Raw genomic sequence first — 10,938 nt, 5'->3', positions numbered from 1 at the left:
AAATACAGTTTTGATCACAGCAATAAATGACATTTTTTAAAAATGTAAATATTTAAATAGAAAACTGTTCTGTTAAATTGTAAGAACATTTAAAAGTTTTTACTGTATTTTTAAAAACATAAATGCAGTCCTGGTGAGCATAAGAGACTCTACTAAACATTTAAAAATCATATTGTTTCCAGACTTCTGACGTTAAAGCACGAACATCATGCGAGCCCTGCTGTTTTGTGAGGATCATCACAGCACATTGTTTTGGATGACTCACTTGCAGACTCAGTTATTTTTGGCGGATGCTCGTGTTTTCGCCTGCTCCGCACGAACCTGGAAAATGAGTGATGATAATCCCATGGAGCTTGTTTCTTAATTCCCATAAACTCTTCTGACGGGTTTTGCATGCGCATTATTGCCTGTAAAGGGGCCCCAAGAGTTTGATGGCACATCTGTCCAGCTGAAATGTAATACTGTATCATTACTATTCAGCCTGTGAAATCGTAGAGGAGGATAAAAACCCTCTTCTCTTCTGCGAGAGATGTGGCAGGAGTGGACATTAAATTTTAAAAGAAGAGGATCCAATTGTGGATTTTATTTATTTATTTATCTTTTTCATTAATGCTTGGGTTTAGCCTCAGAGAAAAGAGACACTTCTTTCATTTTGCCGTCACAATCGCGCAGGCAGGAGGTCTCTCGGCGTCTGCCCTTTTCCAGACGATGAAGCTGGAAGCTCAAGAGCTTCACTGCACCTCTGTCGTTTTGTGTGATACAGGTACTTACTCCAGCAATCTGTCCTCATCTTTCATTTCACACAGCCATTGGTGCAAATGCCCATGTCTGCAGTTTTTGAGCATCTATTTCTACCTGCTATCCTTAATACAGTATATATTACTGTACTTTAAATATGGTGTATTGATACACTAACAGTCAAATGTCTGACAAATTCAAATTCACTTGAAACTGAAAAGACACAGATTGTCATGACTTCGGTCTGATCTGCGGTGTTTTGTCTTGGTGTCTGTGTGCCTTGTCTCTGAGCACATGGGTTTTGTTTTGGCAGCTCACCATGTCTTCTGCTGTCAGTGTGACGTCTTCCCCCTCCCACTCGTTATCCTTAATTCTATGTATTCTGTTACACCTGTAGCCATTCTTTCCTCATTAGCTCTCCCCTATTTTAGTTCCTCTTGTGCTCAGTCTTTTGTCAGACTGTTGTTGTATGCAATGCTTTGCGTGTGGCCATCTTGTCATGTTTGCCTTGTCTTACCGTGTTATGTCGTTTTAGGCTCCAAGTGCGGTTTTGATTTTTGTTTTTTGTCTTGATCTGTTCCTTCTTATCCTGCTAGACTTTATTGGTTCTGCTTCCTGCCCTGGCTATCTCATTTCTGTTGAGACCCGGATACATTGCCCCAGCTCCTCTCTGCATGCTAAACACTCTCATTCGGGGAGTTCAGTGGGCCTTTGACGCTGCGTCACAAACGACGCTCTGGTTGGTGTGACTCTGACGCTGCGTCACAGATGACGCTAGGATTGGTCCCTGCTGAGAGGCTCTTTCCTGGCCCTGTGGACTTGATGTGATCCTCCATTCTGTGTTCCTGTTGTTTTCCCTATTTGCTCAGTGACGGCATAATAAACTTTTCTGTTACCTGCAAATGAATCCTGTATTTTCCCTGACACAGATGTCTGGTTTTGCAGCATAACATTTTTTTTTTAATTGTATAGTAATATTTTTAAACCATATATGAAACTATATATACACATTCTAATGATTTGCTGTTCAATAAATATTTATTATCTTCAGTGTTGAATTTTTTTTTTTTTTTTTTTTTCGTTTTAATGTTTTAGTAATTTTATATGCTTTTGTCACAATTATATTTAATATCTTTACCTTTGTTTTAGTTTAGTAGTTGTAGTACTTCAGTACTTTAGTCATTTTAGTACTTCAGCTTATTTTATTTCAGACAGTTCCCAAGGCATGTTTTTCATCTAATATGAAAAATATGTAATAAAGGAATATTTTAACAACTTATATATATATATATATATATATATATATTTATACAAATATTGTGACATGATTCTGTTTAAGAAACATTTCTTATTATAATCTATGTTGGATTTTGTGGATTCTTTGACTATAAAGTCAGATTTATGTTAGTATTATATATATATAATTTGTTTATACATCATTAGTATTTTGAATTTTAATTTTAAGTTTTATATTTCTATATATTTTATATAATTTTTTATTTATATTTTTATATATTTTTAACTTATTTTTTATTTCAGTTTTAGTCATTTTAGTACTTTGGGTTATTTAATTTCAGTTAATTTCCAAGGCATATTTTTAAGTTATTTAACAAGAACACTGTAGAAATTTCAAAAGAACAGTATAATTATTTATTGTTATTAATATTATTGAATTTATTTATTTATTTATTTATTTATTTATTTATTTATTTTTAAAGTTCATTGTCACTTTTGATCATTTGAATAAAAATATTAATTTCTTTAAAAATATATTTTACTGACCCCAACCTTTCTGAGTTCTCTTGTAGTGTATGTTGCTTGAAAATACATATTCTCCTTTCAGCTGCATTGAAAACAAATAATGGCAGCAGGAATAAGGCAACATGAACTGAATTCACCGTGAGATTTATTAGGATGGAGTTCAGAAGCTGTTATTGATGATGATGAAATAACATCAAAGGAACAGTGAGCTGATACTCAGGATCAGTGAGCTCACCAGTGTGGTATTTTGAGACGTCATCGACACCGATCCCAGCATCATGCCCCATCTTCTTCTCTCTGGTTATTTTTAGAGAGCTTTATAAGTGCCTCACAATTCCATTGTCTCGAGGTCTATCAGATTTACTTTCTCATGTAGGACAACAGCTGCAAGTCCCCAGACGTTCAGCCAATCACCACCTTGGATGTTTACTCAATATTAACTTTGAAAACTTTTAAATGTCACGAAGGGGAGCAAATATGATGTCTAATGCATAAGATATAAACCACAGTAAGGTAGGCAAGGGACCAGATTAATGTCAACGTTTTATAAGGGTTATACGTTCTTTACTACATTTGAAGTTAATGCTGGCCAAGTTTTAAAAAGTAATAAAAAGTGGTTGTGTCTGGATGTGAGATTCACATTTGCTGCTATCAAGGTTAAAGGTGATGTTAACATTTTAGAAATGTCACCAGATCTGCATAATTAATTTAGTTAACCTGGTGCTAAACACAGACAGTGCAATACATTTTTAATGAAATGTCCTTTTTGATACAGTGTTGTTATCGTTAACTATTCAAAAAAAAAAAAAAACCTCTTCAAAATAATTTTCATTGATTTAAATTAAGCTGAAATTAAAAACTAGAAATTAAAATAAAATAATAAATAAGAAACAAAAAATAAAAAAAATAAAGAAAATAATAAAATAAATATCAAAAAAATAAATAAAAAATAAAAAAAAAAATAAAAAAATGAAAAAAAATAAAAATAAAAAAAAAAAAAAAAAATAAACAAAAACAAAAAAAATAAAGCTTAAAAAATGTATGCATATATTAAAAAAAATATAAAAACTTAAACTAAGATTAAAAATGAAAACAAACTAAAATTAAAATAAAAACGAAATATTAAAATAAAAACCAATTCGAAATATGAAAATATAGAATACAATAGTATACAACAAAAATACTAAAATTGCTAAAACTAAAATAAATACAGATTAAAGCTAAATAGAAAAAATACAAAAAAAAATAAAAAAAGATAAAAGCTTGACAAATATAATAAAAAATTAATTAAATAAAAAAAATAAAAAATAAAAAAAAGCTCAAATCCAAATCAAATTTAAAAAAAAATACTAAAACAATACAAAATAATATACAATAAAAAACATAAAAAAACTACAACTAAAAGTAAAAATAAAAAGCTAAACAAAAATATTTCAAATATTAAAATTTACAAAAGTTGATTAAAATGTAAACTAAAATTACAGTATATAACAATTAAAAAATGCTATAATAGTATTCAAACAAAATACAACAATAACACTGCTTTGACAAAATGCGCAATGTTTGGTTTAAGTCCACATCAACTATTATACTAAGTGTGTTAAATAAGCCGATAAAGCGATATGCAAAACCAAACAATTAGTCAAGTAATGAGCAAAAAGCTGAGTGTGAGATTTCTGCTGCTTTCTGCCAGCTGCTCAACAAAAGGCCGTCCTCCATCTCCATCCACACGCTGCCATCGCACGCTTTAAAGAGTAATGAGCGACAGACGGGACGGTATTCTCCTTGTCCCAAACTATCAACTTTGGGGACCAAACGTAAACTTCGCTTGATAATTAATGACACCAGACAAATGGCGGCTGATTGAGTAACTTGCCTTGATTGTCAATCACCATCTGCTCCACACAGCGCTAATTACCTCGAGTGCGCTTAAGATGCCTTTATTAATTAAAAGTGAAAATAAAAAGGGTTTTAAGGACTACATCTGAAATGAAGCGAGAGCCCCAAAACACAAGAGCTTTGTCACTGGGCGCGACACACAACACCGCCCTGAGGCAAAGCGCAGGCCTTTCAGATTTCTGCGGCGGGCAAGACTCGGCATGACCGAGGGGACCGGCGCTGTCAGAGCCGCTTAGGATGGCGAGAGGTAGATGGGATGCTTTACCTTGGGGGTCGATGGGGGGTCGGAATTGACAGAAATGTGTAATAATAATAAAAAAAATATTTAATAAACAAAAATATACAGAAAACAGAATGAAAGTAAAAATTATAATAATATAAAATGATTATTGTTAATAAACAATATTTTTAGTCAATAAAAATATAAAAAATACTAAATAAAAGCAAAATAAGAAATATTTATCTTGTAATAACATCCTTCTTTTTAACCTCATCAAAATAAAAGAAAAAGAAAATACAAAATTATCTTCCCTACCTAGCTAGAGCTTCAAACAAAGACAAAGAAAATTACAACAAAGATAAAAAACAACATAAAAAAACAACAAAAAAAAAAAAAAAATATACAAAAATATATAAAAATAATAAAAAAATACTACAAACAACAAAAAAAATACAATCTCAAACACAAAGCAAATTCTAAATACACAAAAACAAAGAAAAATAACAAAACAGCAACTAGACCAAACGTCTAAGAGTGAGGGTTCAAAGAAGCTCCTGAAGAAGGTGAATAGAAGCCTTTTAAACACTCCTAGGGCTGGCACCTCTGCAACACAAAACACATACGTAAACATCAAAACGAAAAACAACAACAAATAAGCTTGTAACATACTTTTTTCAAATATTTATATTTTAATCAATGAAAAATATTTGTAATAGTTTTTTGTTTTACTTATTTATGTTTAATATTTACTATTATTATATTTATTCATATTTATAATTATCCTTTATTATTATATTTATAGTTTAAGTTTAAGCATTTTTTTCGCGACCCCCACTTTGGGAATCACTGTTGTAATATATATATATATACATATATATATATATATATACATATATATATATATATATATATATATACATATATATAATATATTATATATACATATACATATCTATATATATTCATATTTTTTTTTCACATATTATATATATATATATATATATATATATATATAATATATATATATATATATATATATTATATACATAAGTATCTAAGAAAATAATCATTTTATTTTACAAATATGAAATTAATTCCTCGATTTTCAAACGTTAAACCATCAACGTTTTATTTTGATGGAAAACTGCAAGGAGCCCTCTTAAAGATTGACTTTTGTTGATAATCATTCATCATTAACTGTTCAGAATGATGGACAATGTAGGGCGGCAAGATTTGGAGAAATATTATGATTGGGATTTTGAAAAGAAAATCCAGGTTTGCTGTGCTTGTTTGTAGAGCTGTCATTATATAGAGTACCACTGTGACATTATTGTAATATTTCACTGTGAAATAAAAAGTAGAGTAAGTCAAACATAATAATAATAATAACAATACTTTACAACTGTAAAATTGCAACACTAATATTTATGACTGTATTTTTGCATTTTATTTTAAAATAAGAAATTAGTATTTAAGAAAAGTAATATATTAATAATAATATATTTATTAAGAAAATAATATAGTAATAATTTTATTTTATTTCAACTTTACAACAGTGAAATTACAATACTTATATTTATAACTGTTTTTATTTGTTCATTTCCAAACATTAAACCATCAACAGTACCAAGTAATTCTCTATAAATCTCAAAACAAAAACAAAAAATCACATATTATTATTATTATTATTATTTGTTTTATTTTCGTGGAAAGCCCTTAAAGTTTCTCTTTTGCTGATATGCACTCCTCAACCGATTATGAGCTGCTCGTGTGTAAAAGGACACAGTTATAACACTCTGAAACACACAACATACATTTCTTTGATGAAATCCCAGCATTTGCAGTTTGATAATCGCAATAATCCATATTGCGATCCTGGTTTTCTTTTGATTGATCGTGCAGCTCTAGGACAACAGAACATTTCATGCTGGAGCCAGATCCACTCCTGTTGAATAAAACATGCAAATGTAATGATGTGCAATTATTTTCCATATCATCAGTAATTTGGTTTAATTTGGTAATTATCCACCGTCATCAATACTCATTAATGTAATAGCCGAGAGTCGCGTTGCTTCAGATGACAGGCCAAATGACTTCACTTCCACTACGGGATGAAAGTTTGCTTCAAACCGAGAGGATCCATCCATCCAGATATACAACAACATGCTGCAGAGCTTTAAAAAATGTGAATGTTTCCAGGCTGTCATAACTTGAACACTTTGACATGAATGATTTGTTGACATGGTTACGTCCTTAGCTTTTGACATGCGAGGACGAGAGAAAATATCACACTGACTGCCTGCGCTTGACGTTTCAGCCACTTCACTGGACGCTTTTTAAGCGCATCTCATCAATGATGTGTCAGTTCATAGTCGTTTAAGAAAAAAAGCCTTATATTCTACATTATGCTAAATGTTTAGCAAGGCAAAACAGCAAACAGAAAGCCATAATATACAAACCGCTGTGAATACATAGACAGTGAGACCATAATTGCTTGTTAAAAATATTGGTGACCTTAATCCACATGCTAATGGCATAATTAAAGTGGGGTTTCATGGACTTCATAATCTTCTGTGACAAGGCTTAAAATTCAATTAACCCCATTTTAACACTTTTGTTTCAGCTGTGTTTAGAAGGCTAATTTGCTTCAGATTTAACTCCACTAAATGTAATTAAGATTTGAAAATAGTTTGGTCTTTAAGTACACAAGCATAGGATGTTTATGTCTTTAGCACACCGATTTGCTTTGCTTTCTAATATACAGGATGGCAAAATGTCTATATCGTAGGATGTCTTCCTCCAAATTATCAAAATGAATTGTAAATTAATCAAAATTATACATGAACAAAGGTAAATGCTTCATTAAGTGCAAGTGCAATTTAAAGATATCCTGTTAAATTTACAAAGGGTGTGGTTGCCAGAAATTCACCATAAAAATGGTATAATCATATATTTTATTAAGTACTACAATAATACCATAATTTACCAATCTACCAAAATCTGCTTTTTACCTTTAAAAATATATTGATAACCGAAAATGAGAAGAAACAAAACTATTTAAATAAAATATAATTATATGTTGTGTCAAGCAGTGGTAAAAATGTCCTTTTATGGTTTTTAGCCTTACATTACACAATAAATTTTACATTTTACTTGGGAATAATTAATACTTGGGAATAATAATTTGACTAGACATTACTCAACCACTTTCTTTTTTTTTTTTTCTTTCTTTCTTTCTTTCTTTCTTTCTTTCTTTCTTTCTTTCTTTCCCAAGTTTTTACTTGAAAAAAAAATAATAATAATAATTTTCACTGTATATGGTAAAGTAACTAATTAACAGGTTTTTCCTGCTAGTAATTTCTAGATAATAATTTGAGAACATACTTTGGTAGCACTATATTTTGCAGTGTCCTTGTTACATATGGTAAATATACTTACTATCGTAATAACAGCTATTTGTTTATTTATTTATTTTTGATTATTAAAATTGCAACTGTGATTAAAAAAGAATGTGCTTAAAAAAGTCAAGGTTTGTTTGTAAGGCTGCAAAATTTGGCCCCAAATTCTGTGATTATATAATGATATGGCTATGAAATAATAATAATAATAATAATAATAATAATAATAATAATAATAATAATAACTAACTAATTAATTAATTAATTCATTCATTAATTGTGGTGTCAATTTGCAATGGAAAAAAAAGCCAATAAAGCTTCTCTTTTATGGGAAGATGATGTTCGATGGAAAATGTAGGGCTGCATGATTTGGGGGAAATCTGAAAATGTAATTTTCCTTATAAAAAATGTGATTGTGATTTTTTTTTTTTTTTTTTTAAATCCAGGTTTGCTCTGCTTGTTTGTAGGGCTGCAAAATTTGGCCCAAATCCTCTGATTATAAAACCACTATGGTTTAAGTATTATTTTTACTAACACAGTAACTCTAAAGCAGCCAACCCAAACCCTATAGTAAGCACATGTTGTTACTTACAGTAACTACACTTAGTACTTAATTGCACAGTTACACTTTAGCAAGGACACCTTAAAATAAAGGGTAACCCATACTTCTATATCTCATCTTACAACTGTCAAGCATACGCCGTATCATCCCAGACTTTCTTTAGTTTTTCCAAACTGTCCTGCTGCAGTTTTAAAATGATCCCGGCTTCGTTCTTGTCTTCCTCTATTACCACCGCTGTGACATATTGAGCAAAGACGTTTTCCATGTTCTTGTGGAGAAGGTCGTCAGGCCAGCCCAAATCTAGTCCCCTGAAAGCGAGCCAAGATTTCCATCGGTGTCATTCAAATTAGCATCAGACTTGAATGCGGTTGGCGAGCAGATCAGACAGTGTGAAGGACGGAGCCGCAGCAGGCGCAGGCCTTGCTGTTTCTGCGCTATCAGGGAAATGAATTGTCCTCAAACCACTTTTATCACACCCTCAGGTCCATGGCTCGATTCAATAAAGAGTTTTATTAATGATTCAGCTTGGGACTTGCTATTGACATGTCGGATCGATACCGTGGACTGCAAAAGTGAATGTGCTACTAATCAGTATTGATAGACAAGAATACAGGAGTGTCTTTTTTTCCTGAGCAGTTCGTCTGTAGATGTAATTATATTACGCAATATTATATTACTATTATACTGAGCATCAATTGTGACCAAAAAGAGCCAAAACATACAATACCTGTCAAAAGTCTGGAATCATTAAGATTTTGTGATGTTTTTAAGTCTCTTATGCTCACCCAGGCTGCATTTATTTTACTGCAAAAATACAGTAAAAAAAAAAAAAAATTATATATATATATATATATATATATATATATATTATATATATATATATATATATAATATATATTATATATAATTTTTCAGTTGTTTTAAATATAATCCTTTCGATATTTGTGGTTATTATTATAAATATTTAAATCTCAACCTTTTAAATTGTAGTGAATCACAGTTTCCACACAAATATGAGCAGCACAACTGTTTTCAACATTTATAATAATTAGAATTGTTTCTTGAGCAGCAAATCAGTATATTAGAATGATTTCTGAAGGATCATGTGACAATGAAGACTGGAGTAATGATGCTGAAAATTCAGTTTTGTTCACAGGAATAAATATATTTCAATATTGAAAAATATTCAAATATAAAGCAGTTCTTTTTAAATTGTAATAACATTTCACAATATAAATTTTTTTACTGTATTTTTGGTGAAATAATTGCTGCCTTGCTAAGAGTGCTTTTAACATAATAATAATAATAATAATAATAATAATAATAATAATAATAATAATAATAATAATAAATAAAAATAAAAATTATTCTGAACTTTTTACCGGCAATGTGCATAAACAAATAAATATCCTTTAGAATCAAATTTTTATATTTCTAAGCTGAACAGGAAAACTGACAATTCTATAAACTTAGCTAAAGTTAGAGGTTAGAATCATAAAGTAATGTATAAGATACTTGTGTATTACAGTTCTATTAAGAAGTATTATTAAATATCAAATGCACCGCATTGTATGTCCTTGTCCATCACACTTGTATCTCCAACAGTCTATAAGAACAGGCTGTATGTTCCTGCCTAGAAAGCAGAACAAAAGGCAGCTCACATATTGGATGGGTCTATTTTTACCAAGGCCACGAGTGCAGCGGGCAGAGCAGGTGAGGTGAGGTGGGACCAAGTTTTTGGGGCCCATATGGGAGAGTGAAACGGCCCACGTTAATCATCCAGACAGCAGAGACATTAACTGTGCATGAAGCCGAGTCTCTGGACATCACACCAGAGAACACACTCGCTGTACGGGGGAGAGCAGGCCAACAACTCTGGGATTCACACACCGCTGCTGTTACACTGAGTGCTATCAGAAGCTGCCGCTTGCAACTTTCTCGGGCCACTTTCGCTTTTGTGCTTTGAAAAAAATAAATAAAAAATCTTTATAGTCATACTGTATTCAAAGCGAAAGTTACATAAAAGCTCCATTCCTGACCTCTGCAGATAAATAGACGTCTTCTCTTTCATAAAAATAAACAATTATCAATATTTAACACAACAGCCATGCACTATTCTTTTTATTACTTTGTATTTTTGTCCATATATATCCATATATATATATATATATATATATATATATATATATATATATATATATATATATATATATATATGTATGTATGTATGTATGTATGTATGTATACATAAATTATGTATATACGTAATATCCACTGCACAATATATATTCCTTTTCAGTATGTTTTTCCAGTAAAATCTGTATTCTATAAATCTTAAAACATCTAAATAAATAAATAAT

Source organism: Cyprinus carpio, chromosome A7, assembly GCF_018340385.1.
Source record: "Cyprinus carpio isolate SPL01 chromosome A7, ASM1834038v1, whole genome shotgun sequence".
Lineage (NCBI taxonomy): Eukaryota > Metazoa > Chordata > Actinopteri > Cypriniformes > Cyprinidae > Cyprinus > Cyprinus carpio.
The sequence above is the reverse complement of the archived record's forward strand: the minus strand, read 5'-3'. Positions refer to the sequence as shown.